The sequence below is a fragment of the Peromyscus eremicus genome, chromosome 6 (genome assembly GCF_949786415.1).
Source record: "Peromyscus eremicus chromosome 6, PerEre_H2_v1, whole genome shotgun sequence".
NCBI classification, from domain to species: Eukaryota; Metazoa; Chordata; class Mammalia; order Rodentia; family Cricetidae; genus Peromyscus; species Peromyscus eremicus.
In genome coordinates, this window is record NC_081421.1 from 17,651,724 (window position 1) to 17,666,234 (window position 14,511).

At 45.4% G+C, this 14,511-nt stretch overlaps 1 long non-coding RNA gene across 1 annotated transcript; it reads left to right on the top strand.

Annotated features, from left to right (window-relative positions):
* Positions 1-1,500: 1,500 nt before the first annotated feature.
* Positions 1,501-5,584, top strand: LOC131912370 (uncharacterized). The gene is made up of 2 exons (XR_009379611.1): positions 1,501-2,121; positions 4,009-5,584. It is a non-coding gene; the product is annotated as an uncharacterized LOC131912370 (long non-coding RNA).
* Positions 5,585-14,511: the final 8,927 nt, after the last annotated feature.

The following is a 14,511-nucleotide window of genomic DNA, read 5'->3' on the forward strand; positions in this document are numbered from 1 at the left end:
ACAGTACAACGAAGGGAAAGCAGAAGTCCTGTCTCCAGCCCTTGAGCCAGGCAGTGCTGTTCATCTTGACCACATCCATGTGGCTTGAACTCAGCATGGACTTGTTCCTGTAGCATCTCATTCCTATACAGCAAAGGAGGGTTTGGCTTTACGAGGTGTCATAGGACACTCAGTATGTGAACAAATGATTGAATGAATGAGTGAATGAGCAAATAAATAGATCAGTGAACAAAGACACTTGTCTATGGGCCAGAGTCAGGCGGAAGCCAGCAGACTGCAAGTGGTAATTTCGTTCCAAATTGAACTGAGACTGTATTCATGTGAGCTATTTGCGGCCTCATCAGAGAAGTTTACAGGCTAATTATTGTGGGGCACAAAAGCCCCAGCCGCCATCCAGGAATGCCTGGCTCACATCTTAGAAGAATTGATTTAAATGTCATTAATTTCCCCTGATGATTCAGAGTCACTTTTCACTTAGGCCTCAGTAAATGGCAAAGAGGCATGCACACATCCTTCCTGAATCTGTTAGTCACAATCGCTGGCAATCAGTTCTTCTGCTGCCTTCCGTGTGTCGCCTGGGGGAGCGTGTGTCCCAGCCACCATATGGCTAAGCTGGTGACCCTCTTGCTTTTTTCTCATATTAGACATCACAGGAAAATGTGGCATTCACACTGATACCCTGTTCTATCAATGAGGGAAAAGGAACAAGTTGTGCTCAAAGCTGATTGCAGGAAAAGGGATGGATGGTTTTCAAAAGACAAGCTGGATATGCATGGGAGACCCTAGGTTTGCACACAGCTTTGGGCCTATACTCACAAGATGACCATGGGGGCCAGGATTCCCTAGCATTTGTATCCCTGGATTTCTATGTATTTCGTGTGTGTGTGTGTGTGTGTGTGTGTGTGATGTGTGTTTGTGTGTATGTTGTTCTTAGGTGCCATCCATCTTGGTTTTTGAGACAGGGCCTCTCGCTGGTCTGGAACTTGCCAGAGTAGGGTAGGCTGGCCAGCCAGGCTATCTCTGCCTCCCCAGGACTAAGCCTATAAGCATTCACTGTTGATCTAACTTTATTATGTGGGTTCTGGGGATGGAACTCGGGGTGCAAGGGTGGTTCTAAAGGCATGAATTCTCTCAGAGTAGCACTAGACAGCCCTCAAGTCTCTCTCTCTCTCTCTCTCTCTCTCTCTCTCTCTCTCTCTCTCTCTCTCTCTCTCTCTGTCTCTCTCTCTTCCTCTCTATCTATCCAGAGAAGACAGTGTTGCCTGTATCTGTGCAGAACTTGATAAAATTAAGTGAGAAAATGCTGCTGCTGCCACCAACATCCAGTGACTAAAAAGTCTGTTTTCCTTTTATAGGGAAAAGAAAAAGAAATCACCTGGGAGGGAAAATCAGACACAATTCTAGGAGAATAGGAGATTTTAGTTGCATGTCTTATTCCTGGTTTTTCTGTCCGTTGACACTCAGCTGTACCCTTGAGAATCTGGTTTAAGACATCGTAACTGACTGGGGTGGGAGGGCACGGACCCATGATGCTGCTGGAGACGTTTATCTGCACTGGACTATTAAGAACTCATCCTGGATTTGTGCTACGGAGAAACGGAGGGGTAGGTCTACGGGGCTCTCACAGAGGCTCCGAAACCGAGGAGCTTGAGGACCCGTTCTTCTCCATCCTGTTATTTAATCTTCTCCCTCTCGCTGTTTCACCTTTGCCCCCAACACGCTGTGCCCGTGGAGCTGGGTCTGGGAGAGCAGATCAGACTTCAGCGGGAGAGACATAGATGAGGACGTTAGTGTAGCCATGCCCAAAAGAACACGGGGCTTGTAATTGGTGCAGTAGCCCAGGCAGGAGAGAGTACCAGCTCCCAGAGGGGAGGCGTGACTCACTTTGGAAAGGATGGAGAAGAGAGGTTGAACTCCTGATTGACACAGGCGCATCTGAACGTAACTTGAGAGGTGTGGCAGAGCCACGCACGTTTCAGTCAGTTAGAAGATGATTATTGTTCAGTTGAGCAGAGAGCGTGGGCGCAGGTCTGACACACTGACTGTAAGGGAGCAGAAGCCGTTCTCCCACATGAAACAGAACGCTTTCATCCGGATGCAGCACCTCCCACAGTTCCTCTGGTAAGCCTGGCCTGTGCAGTTGTAGACACAAAGGTCTACGTGATCTCAATTCCCTGGTCTCATTTTCTACTACTCCTGCCTCTGACGGGGGCCCGGGTGACCCATCTCGTGTCAGCTGAGCCACAAAGGGTTTTTCTCTTCGTGTTCTCCATGGTTTGTTTTTCTCTTTGATGGAAAGAAACGGCGCGTCAACGTGAAGGGTGTGCAGCCAGTGGCACAGAAGCCCCTCATCTGTCACTGACAACATCCCAGACCTATTCAGCCCCCTGCCCGGCTGCTGGGAGGGGATAGGATTGCCAGAAACCGGAGGAGAAATGCTTTCAGAAAGTGAAACCAATTGGGAGTAATTAAGTTTTCCAAGCAGGGAGTGAAATAGCTCTCCAGGAGTGGCAGGCAGAGCCCACCTGGCTTCCAGAAATTTCCAGGGTGCTGTGCCAGGACAGTGAAGGGCTTTCTCTTGCTTTTCTTGCTTCTTTTGGGGATGCCTGGTAGATGTCATGCCAGCCAGTACTACTGATCTAGCAGGCCTTCGGTGGGTTTACTCAGCTTTCAGTGCCCGGTTATGACTCAGACTCGAGACTCCACCTTAGAACCCAAGCGAGGTCAGAATGAACACAGCCCCTCATTGTCAAGAGCAAAAGGGTCAGTGATGGATAACTCATCCAATAATCTAGATGGTAGAGTCATACAGCAAAACTGGAATTTTCTTTCATCCTTAAAGGAAACCATTTGTTCAATTTGGGCTTTTACTCACATAATGAATCCACTTAAAATTAACAGAAATCTCTCATCAGAGATTGTTCGAGCTCCTGAGGCTTCTCTTTGTGTGATTCATTTTGCTAATGGTCAAGTTCCTGGCTGAAGGTATCGACAGAACTGAGCCCCACACTTTCCCAAGCACAGAGCCTGTTGAAAGGATGCTTAACAAAGCCGAGATTGGGTTCCTCTGTGCCTTTGATGGGGGAGACAGGGTACCATCAGGCTGGGGAAAGCCTTCAGCATGACGGCTGCCACATGAGGAGATAAAGCAGAAAGCAGTCAGGGCCTGAGAGCTGCTCTGAAGTGGAGGCCTGTGTTTGAACAAGGAATATTTGAAACTGGACCCAGCCAGTCTGAACTAGAAAGGCTGTTGGCAGTGGCTGATGGACTCAGTGTCTGAGGTATGTTGTTCCTTCTATTGTTGGCTCTTAGTTCTGAGGCATGCACTCTTAACCTTCAACACACTCACACATGAGTAGTATAGTAGAAATGTCTAGAACTGATGGAAAGGGGAAAGGAAGGAGCGATGTGTGTAACCCTGGACCATTTCCCCAGAGGGAATGAGAAGAAGTGATCTCATGGGTAAGAGTGACTCCTGTAAGTGTGATTGCACCTGAACTCTGCACCTTAATTGTGAAGCACATTTTTAAAATGGTGAAACCCAGGCTCAGAACCTAAGGGCTTTGCTTAGAGATATAGAAGCAAACCACAGAATTGAACCCACCAAACCCAGTCCTTCTCGGTGGCTCTCCGAGCAGAGACTCTGGGTCCGTGGCACTGGTAGTGCCCGCAAACATTTTAGAAAAGAGAAGGACCCGAGGGTGGCATCCAGCAGTCTGTTTTAACAAAGCTTGTACCCTCCCACCCCTGGCCATCTCATGTTGTGAAACAATTCAGTTCAACCTCAAACACCCCCAGACACCTACATTCCCATCCTTCTTAAATCCCCAAGCCTCTTCTGAGACTCAGCGCAGAATCCTCACTGAGGAATGGAGATGTGGAAAGGAAAGATGAGGTTAAACAAAGCCCAGTGGGGCAGACACCAAACTCCACAGGCAGCCTTTGAGGCTTTCGGTTACATCATCTGGAGTCTTGCTCTCTCACCTCTGTGGGGCCTCTCTCTTGCAGGTTTCTCCAGTAGACATTCCGTGCTCCTGGGATGTCAACATCTCCAATTCAACATGGGCTTCACCTTCACAGCTTCATGCACAGGGGTTCCATGCAGAGTCTCAGACATCAGTTACACATTGTCTGGTCTCAGCAGCTCTCTCAAGCCTGGGTGCAACTCTCCATGGCCCCATAATTCTTGCAGCCAATGTTAACACAACTGGATTTTCCAGAGAGTAGTTTCCAAAAGTGCTCAGCGTGCAGTAATGGAAGGATGCAGCCATCGGAACACAAGATAGCCAGTCCACAGTGCCACCACAACTTGCCATTTGGTCTTCTAGATGTGAAAGCTCCCATACTCAAGGATTTCATCTAGTACAACATTTATTGAAAGTGTTATATACTTAGCTTTCTACAGCTTTTTCTGATGCAATCAAGCATAAGCGGCCAAAGTTTCATATGTTGCAGGCCAAGCTAGATAGAGAAAATTATATACATTTATGTGTGAAAGGTAGGGGGCAGAGGAATAGGGGAAGAGTTACAGTTGTGTGAATTTTCCTGAAAAGACATGAATGACTGAGCATCTGCTTGCCCCAGATACAGAACCAACATGAGACCAGCATAATGGTTTCATTAAGTCTGACATGGTGGACCAATGAGTTTACCAGGGTCACTTACAGGAGCTCAAGTGACTCCAAGACAGCTGCATCGCTGAAAAGCCACCCAGGATGGAGCTCTGTGAATGACTTGCGGGCAAGTCAACACATCACAGAGTCTCCTCCAGGTACCTTGGCTGAGGTTCTCCCCAGCAGCTGCTGATGCTTCCCTAACTTTGGGGAGGGGCCCTGTGAATCTATTGGTTTCAGGAATTTCCTGTGATGTGTGAATTGTTTCCTACCTGAGTCCCATAAGCCTCCCTTACTCTCCTGGAGGAGATTTTCAATTTGGAAGAAATGATTACACAATACCATAAACACGCATGTGTTTTACAGAAAGAGCCCCACTCAGCTGAATGTTGTGTTTGGTGGACTGCCATTGAGTGTGTTTCTATTCTAGTTTGTCTGACATTGGGGAGGCAAGATTGACAAGCCTAACAGAATATTTCCAACAAGCTTTCCAAGGTCTAGTGGAAGGCAGTGATGTCCCTTATGTTCTAAGTCCCAGAACATTGTGAATACTCCCAGACACAAAGGAAGGAGCTGCTAACTTGGCCCAGGAGGAGGGGCATGGAGTAGTCCACTAGGAAGACCATTCTTGATGTGGGCCTCTTAGGATGACTTCAACATGTTCAAGGGAGAAAAGGGAGGATTCCAGGGAAAAGACAAATAAAACGAAATGGTACCTGCTCACACACAGGAGTGACAAAGAGCAAATCCCACCAAGGAAATAAGGAATTGTATGTAACAATGGAAACTGGGAGTAGGAACGTCCTGAAGCATAAAGGAGCCTGCAAAGTCCATTGGAGTCCAGGTCAGGAGCTGAGATTCTATTAAGAAGAGTGTAGGGCCCTGCGACAAGGAAGAATTTTACTGTTAGAAAGATGTCTCCATGAGAACGACTAAGATTCATTACATAAATGTGTGAAACTCTCAAACAATTTAAAGAAAGCTGCTTCTGGCTTTTCATTGGAAATATTTATCTCTTTTAGGTGAACAAAAAAAATCTAAATGTGAGGGATAAACATGGTGAATTAGGGTCTGGAGAAATGGCTTGGAGGTTAAAAGTTTGTAGTGCTATTGCAGAGGACCTGAGTTCAGTTCACAGCACTCACACTGGGCAGCTCACAAACCTCTGGATCTCCAGCTCCTAGGAAAACTAAGGCCTTTGGCCTCAGTGAGCACTGCCCTTGTGTGTACACACTCCCAACACATCTATTCATGCAATCAAATACAATAAAAATGAACCATTTTAAATGGATTATCTTATAATAGTGCACTTTAAGAAGCCAGGCTCCACAGTATTCTGGAACTAGCATTTCATGTCTTTGTCCTGTAATACCCTCACAGGAATGGGAAGAAATTATACCTGACTTTATCTATGAGCAAATGTGCTTCAACTCACCTACTTTAAAATTATAGTGTGTTTAAATTTACATTTGTGTGAGTCAGTTCTCTTAACTGCTATTCTGTGCTACCATCTATTTTTAAAAATTGCAAATTAGGTAGAAGTAAATGTAGGTGAAGGTTTAATTTTTAATGTCTTTGAGAATGACAAAACTGAAGCTACCAAGTCAGGAAGGAAACGGATTAAGAAAAAGAAGAGATTTGATATCTATACAGAATAGAGGTAAGCACTAATATTACTCTCCAGGTTTAGCACACACATTAATTACAAACAATACAGCAATAAACACTGGGTCCTGTATGCACAGTCGTAAGTAATTTAATATCAGTCATTTCTAAAGAGTAACAGACAAAAAGGACTCCAGTAAATAGTGTGAATATAGAAATGGGTTCCTGGATAACAGGAGAATACATTTTTTCTCTTGAGACAGCATCTTACTATGAATCACAGACTGACCTGAAGTTTGAGATTCTCTGGCCTCATCAGCCTCCCAGGCTCTAAGACCCGAAGGTCTGCCCAATGGCGCCTTGATCACATCTGCAGATAGACACAGTTAGAGATGATCACAGCCATGCCAGGCTGACTCGGGGAATAATTTACACCATTCCCCTGACTTCTCTGAAGGAAAACAAAATAACATCGCTGGGTAGATGTGAATTCTTTGGCTCAATAACTTTAAGATTTTTTTTTTCCTTTTTTTGAGACAGGGTTTTTGTGTGTAGCCCTGACTGTACTGGAACTTGCTTTGTAGATCAGGCTAGCCTCAAACTCACAGACATCCAGTTGCATCTGCCTCCTGAGTGCTGGGATTACAGGCATACACCATCACACCTGGCTGATTTTTTTTTCTTAAAAGGAAAATGAGATGCAGTCGGATAAACAGAGGGGAAATGGATTGGCTGGAGAGCGCAGTTCTGTGGGTCTAAGTCAGTGTCGAGAGAACACAGGGGGTATCGGCCTCGTTTCAGTCATTTGTCTTTTAAGTGTACCACCAGGCTCAGGGTCCTTGATGTTTCTCCAAATGTACCAGGTCTCTAGAGAGGCATTCTGGGTACCACAGCGGGCAGAGGGCTAATAATGAGTCTTTGTAAAATTTGGCTTGGGGACATAGAATTCAAAGCCGTGGCCTCTTTTCCCCACAGATTCTATTCTGGAACACTTAAAAAATTGAAGATAACTTGAATTTTTAAAAAACATGTGCATTTTAAAAATGCCGTCCCTGACTATATTTAAGCTTATTAACCCAGGGTTAGAACATTACAATTCAATTTTTATTATGCATTTGTTTGAGCTCTACAAGGTTCCAAAGCCTGAGTCTTTCATATAAACTTGTTCATTCACTAGGCAGAGACTAGGTTTCCAATACCCTGTCTACCACATGGGAAAACATATTTGTAATACCCCCAGAAACATCTGACCCTTGTTCAAAGGGACAACTAAATGAGAAGAGAAGGCAAGAAATCAAAGGCACTTGAACTTGACCTAGAATCTGGGACCCCATGGCGAAGTCATTTGTGCACCAAAGACATGGAAATAACTAGAAAGGATTTATTCTCTTAAAGATATTTTTCCAGTCCTTGAAAAACAAACACATGGCTGTGTCTCTCAAATTTAGCATCCTCTTCCTGTATCGCTAGCATAGCTTTCCCACTCATTTGAATTTCTGCCCACCGAGTCTTTGACTCTTTTCTGAGAGAAACTCATCTTTGCTTTTCTCCAGAGAATACAACTGCTACTCAGGGATGCATGTCCGGTGAGGAGGACAGGAAATAGGGAGCCTTCCCCAGGAAGATTCAGGGAGGCTTCATCCTGACCCCTTGGACGGTCCTTCCTGGGCCCCAGGGCCAGCGCAGACTCTGCTGGTGTCCCCCCTCACAGGAATGTCAGCTGTCCTGGGAGTGTTTCTGAAGAGCTCTGTTACACATTTATCTATTGCTCAATCCACATTGCCATGCTGCCAAGGCAGGACCCTGTTGCATCCTGCAGGATACCCGCCAGACCTTCATAATGGCACTGGTCCTGCCCTGCGTCCCTCTTCCGTCTTGGGGGAGGGCCCTAGAATTTGGTTGTAGTGCAATTGCATGGTCATAACATTTAGACAAACATCTCTCTTTGGAATTTTATGTAAGCATAAAATAGCAAGGCAGAGACTGGAAATAAAAGGTGACATTTTGAACTAAAAGTCACAAACACTCTAAAGTGGCACAGATTTTAAAAATAAATAAATAAATGAAGTCTGTCTCAAAACATTCAATCCTGGCAAGAAATAAAAACAAAAACAAAAACAACCAAAAAGGTGTATTTTTGTTTTTCTCCAAGAAAAAAGTAGATAATTGCTCTATGGAGAACATAGTTGATAGTTCAAAAATGTCTCCTGCAAACAGTCAAGCAGCCCTGAGACAAGTCTTCTGGAGGTGGTTCTAAAGGAATACATTCTAACCTTCCCCCAAAGGCCTGTAAACACTCAGGTGGAGGTTAATGGAGAGCTGCCTCCCTAACTGTGAAAATGGCTACTGTATCACCTACCTCTTGGAAAGGAATGTAAGTTGAGACTAATTCTCCGCTGCTGCACTCGAAATAGAGATAAAGGTAATGGAATGAAAGATAGAGAAAGCGATGCTGAGTTTAAAGCTTCTTGCAAGAGGCAGATTAGAATATCTACGGATTAGTTGAAGCTGGTAACCAAGAGGATGAAAAACCGGAAGTCAGCTAGAGAGGAAATTGGTTAAGTAATTTAGAAAGTGTCCTGGTTTCGGAACTGATGGAAACAAGGAAAAAGTTGAGGGCCGTGGAAGAACATATTATCTATATCATGAGGGTATGTGCGAAGCCTAAGAAGAAGAGGCCAAGACTCTGTGTGTATCTAAAATTCAGGACTGAGAACACTTGCCAAAAGGAGAGAGAAAGAAACCAGATCATCGGTGATGAGCTTTGCTGTGGAATTCAGTGACCTCCGCAGCCCCGCAAAGCACGAAGACCGAAGACCGCACTGTGAGGTCAGTGGCTTTGTAACTGAACACACACCACACACACAGCCCTGATATCCTGATTTCTCAGGGGGCAGGGGGCATCGACATGACTCTTTCCTCCCTCCAAACCTGTGCTGCGACAGGACTATTGCTTCCTCTATGTTTCAGGTTAAAACCAAAGCAACATTAAACAAACCTCCTCTTTAGAAAGGGAGCTGATCGCCCACCTTAGCAATCCCACCATGCTCTGCAGAGGGCAGACTCCAAGAGGGAAGTGCTTGGGACCTTCTTATATGTATCCTTTCCAGAAGGAAGCCACATCAACAGCCCAGTTTCCAGAGACGGAGAAGAAGCTACCTCTGCAGACACCTCACTCTTGCTGTATTTTTCATGTCCAGTGTGTCACTCCTCAGCTCTCCTGAACCCACTCGCTTCTGTTTCCAGAAGAGCGATACCCACCAAGCTTCTGCAGGAGCTTTTATGCATTAGTTCCAGATCTCCTCCACTTACCTACTTCCTCGTTATATTTGCCTCTCTGCTTAGAAGTATTTTCAAAACACTGATTTCATCTGCTATGTCGGCTTAAATATTTAAATCTTTAAGGCGATGGCCTTACTGATTGGCAGGGTAAATAATGACAAAACTCAGATTAAAAGATGCTATTGACTGCCCTGTAACATAACCATTCAGTAAGGGTCTCTGAGCTGACAGAATCTTCTGCAAACTATCCTGAAAAAACAGTTACCCTGACTTTGGTGCCTCTACTCACTGAAGACCAAAGATGGAGTGTGGCAGTGTTATTCTATAGAATACTTTCATAACTGTAGCTTTTCTATGGCCTAAATTCATCCAAAAAAGTTTGTATATGCTACATGATAAGGTTTATGGATGGGAAGGGTGGAAATGACAGAAAACCTTCTTTTTCACCTGAAGGAGTCAGTTACTCAATTGGAGGATGACACCAAAGTCCTTCAATGTAAAATTACTGAAAAAACACTTAGGGTTTCTATTGCTGTGATGAAACTCCATGACCAAAAGCAACTGGGGAGGAAAGGGTTTATTTCGGCTTACAGTTCCACATCCCAGTCCATCACCAGGGGATCTCAGAGGCAGAACTGATGCAGAGGCCGTGGAAGAGCACTGCTTACTGACTTGCTCCTCCTGGCTTGCTCAGCCTGCTTCTTACATAGCCGAGGATCACCTGCTCAGGGGTGGTACCAGCCACAATAAGCTGGGCCCTCCCCCATCATCACGAATGAGGAAAATGTCCCAGAGGCTTACCCAGGCCAGTCTGATATGTGCTTGTTCTCATTGTGGTTTCCTCTTCTCAGATGACACTAGTTTCCGTCAAACTGACAACAAAACAGGACAGGACAGGGATGTGATCGGATCCCACAGAAACTGCCACTTGACGGAGATACTCACATGGTGTTCTGTGCTCTCCAAGGCGGAGGGTGGCTGCTGCAGTGCTGGAGAGTCTCCTGGAGTGAAAACAGCATCCCCTACATGGGTCCAGGAGCCTCACCCAGACACCATCAGCTCATTTGAGTTTTAAGAGATCCCAGCTGAATACCCAACCAGGAACCCAAGCTAGCTTAATGCTCCCCAACTTGTTGGTCAGAAAAGTCTATACAGGAACTCTTCTCCTCTCCTGTGACTGCTTCCAGGAAGCAGCTCAGAGTCTGGGCTTGAAACATGGTGCCTGTAATATTGTCCCTGCGTGTGCCATGCTGAATATGTGTGTGTGTGTGTGTGTGTGTGTGTGTGTGTGTGTGTGTGTGTGTGTGTGTGTTTGCTGTGTGCTGCTCAGCCTACAGCCCATTCCCAGATTTCAGTGGACATGAAATCCTACTGCAGAGGGCTTTTGGCACACTTTGGGTAGAGACACTCAAAGATAAGAACATAGCTTCCAATTCTCAGACTTCGGAGTAAAATTCGTGGCCACTGAGGCTGCCTGAGGGTGAAACTAAAAACTATCAATACACCTGGTGATGATGCAGACAGGCTGTAAGGTTAGGGATGTACCAAGGGATGAGAGGAAAGACTGGGCCCCATCAATGCAAGATTGAACAAGGGGAAATCTAATCTTCCCTCTGCAGAAACCTAACTGTCATGGCTTTGGCTGCTTACCTGCCTCAGCCCCTGACTCACCGGACTCTTGCCTTGAGGAGCTCACTTTGTGTTTTAGATGCTGAAATGTCATGCATCCCACTAAGGAAGCTTGCAGCAAGTGAGAAAATGGCAAGACCCGAAACCAGTCCTGCCCAACTGGACCCCAAGTTTGAGGGGATTGGAAGAAAAGCTTTCCTTACTAACAGAAACTGAAAACCAAAGAAGTCAGGCTGTGCCTGCCTGTGACTCACAGAAGAGTCCCAGTTACATTAACATAGTGCAGATTGTATCAGCTGCCTTTTTATCACTCTGACAGATGTCTGTTGCAATCTCCTTAAAGGAGGAAGATTACTTTTGCCTCATGGTTTAGAGGCTTGGCTCTATGACCACTTATTCAGCTGTCTGTGTTCCAGAGCATCAGGAAGCACAGGATAGAGGAATCCTGCTCGCTTTGTGGTTGTCAGGAAGCAGAGAGAGAATCACAGGAAGGAAGGTACCAGGAAAGAAGAGGCCATCTAAGGAACAGCCAGTGACCTAACTCCTAACCACTTCCTAGAGTGTCCAGCCTCCCAGCAACAAAAGTCCATCCAGTTATGAGGCAAACACTGTCCACGATGAAATCGGAGCCTGTAGAGTGCCCCTCACATCCCAAAGGACAAGATCTGATGGAGAAATACTGAAGACTTCACAGAGTCGGGGCCCCTTGCTAACCTGCCCACAGTGCCAGTGTCCTGCTAGCACTCCAGCTAGCTCCTTCTGTGAGTGGTTACTAACCCGCAGTCTTCCTACAATGCCAGTGCCCCTACTGTTTATGGCACTTCAGCTAGCTCCTTCTGTGAGTGGTAACCACAGCCTCCCACCTGCTGAGCAAATGCCATGTTACCTTTGTAGCTGCAGCAAAAGTCTGGCTGAGGGAACTCAGGGGAGGGCAGCCTCCTGTAGCCCTCAGTCAAGGGAAGTCCCGGCAGAGACAGGATGCTGAGGCAGATGTGTGTGTGCTGTGTGCATGGCTGGCAAGAAGGCAGATGAATGCTGCTGCTGCTCAGCCCTTCTAGTTGGTCTGGGACTCCAGCCTATGGGGTTGTGCTACCTATCACTAAGATGGAATTAACCTAATCTATATTGCTCCTCACAGGAATGCCCAGAGGTGATTCTAGAACAGTTCCTCTCAAACCTGTGGGTCGCTACCCCTGGGGGTCGAATGAGCCTTTCATGGGTGTCACCTAAGAGCCTCAGAAAACACAGATGTTTTCATTAAACTTCATAACAGTAGCAAACTCACAGTTATGAAGTAGCAACAGAATAATTTTATGGTTGGGGGGGGGGTGTCACCTGAACAGGAGGAACTGTATTAAAGGGTTGCAGCATTTAGAAAGTTGAGAACCACTGTTCTAGAATCGATCAAGTTGACAGCATGAACCACCACACAGATCAAATTCAGTTTGGTTAAAAAACAAAAAACAAAAACATAACATTGGCCAAGACAAAGGTCTTAAGACTGATTCATAAAAATGTTTGTGCCACATCCTGTTTCCCTGAACAATGGTCAGATCTGTGTGGTCAGTGCAGCAAACACAAAGGACCCGCGTGGTGCCATAGGCAGTTTTTCTCAAGGGCATGCGAATCTCAAGTGTATCTTCCTGCAGAGCGTCCAGATACAGCCTTCAGGTGGACCGGCCAATTTCCTTGGCAAGATGCAATTTTCTTTTCTGTGTTCTGGAAATTCTGTTGAAATTGCATGTTCTCTCCACTTTGAATGCAGAGTCAGGACTCCAGTAACTTAAAAAAAAAAAAAGTGTCTCACCTACAAGATCTGCCGGTCACAGGGAAGTGGGTAGATCGATTGCTTTATGAATCCTGTGTTTTCACAAACTGAGAAGGGATTGTATACCCAGCTCGGAGGAAGGTCTCCTTTGGACCAGTTCCAGTGAAGCGGACTTCACCGTTCATTGGCTGCAGAGTGTCTCCGTGTCTAATAGTCAATGAAAACATACCAAAGATTCAGCATCCTTAGATACAGAAATCAAAGTTCACATCCGTTTCTTTTTATTTATTCTTTGTGTCTTTCACATCATATATCTCTATTCCATTCATTTCCCCATCCCTTCTTATCCACCCTCTGCCCTTGCAAGCTCCCCCACCAAAATAAAGTAAAACAAAATTTAAGAGAAAAAGGAAAAAAAAAAAGAGAAGGAAAAAAATCAGTCTTGTCATGGAAGCTGTAGTATGACACAGTGAGTCACGCAGTAAATCCTTTTTATCTGTATATCTGTGCTTGCAAATGCTCATTGCAAAGAGTCATTGGTCTGGTTCAAGGCCTCTGGTTTCTGCTACACAATGAATACCGGGCCCTTGCTGGAGGATGTCTTGCTGTATGCTGTGAATATATGTTGTTCCCATTGGTTAATAAATAAGCTGCTTTGGGCTATGGCAAGGCAGCTTAGAGGCAGATGGGAAATCCAAGGAGAGAGATAAGAAAGAGAAAGGCGGAGTCTGGAGAGATGCCAGCCTCCTGCCCAAGGAATAACATGCCAGCAGACTGGTAAGCCATGGAACATGTGGCAAAATATACATTAATAGAAATGGGTTAATTTAAGATATAGGAGCTAGCTAGCAAGAGGCCTGCCATAGACCATACAGTTTATAAATAATATATAGCCTCTGTGTGTTTACTTGGGACCTGAGAAATGTGGGACCGCAGGGCTGGGCAAGACTGGAGACACCTTCTGGCTACTTTTGCCATCCAGACATGCTAGCAAGAATTTCTACCCCAAACCTGAGAAAGCTTAAAAAAAAAAAAGATTCTAAAACAGAGCTAAAAATAGCTTCCTAGTTGTGTCTCTCAGGCCGTGATACAGAGACACTGCAGCATTTGGGCTTGACCTACAACATGGTGGACTCCTGCTGCAGTACACAGAGGTGTCTCCAAGCCATGCAGTGCACTGCATGTTGGATTTAGCTTTTGCTAGTACAAGGGGAAAAAATGGTTTCTGGGCTACACACTGCTTGTTGGAGGCATAGACCCACTGCTTCCCAGAGTAAGTGGTGAGCAGGGCTCCCAGGGCTGGCAGTAAATGTACCACCACCATGTTGCCATGTGGGGAGCTGAGGTGGATGGAGTCAGCAGCCAAGGCTGCCTCTTTTCATCCTAGCCATGCAGTTTAACAGTTTAAAATCTCTCCTGGTCAGAGAAAGATTATAGATTCACAATAAGACAGATTATAGATGGAATAAAACTATACACTGTTTACAGTGTGTGTAAAATGTCTGTAAGCTTAGAAGAGAGAAAAAAGGAATATATGCAGTTATATGAAGAAATAGATAGTTTTAAAAATAAAGTCTTTAAAGAGACAGTTAAAGTAATATAAAAAAATAAGCC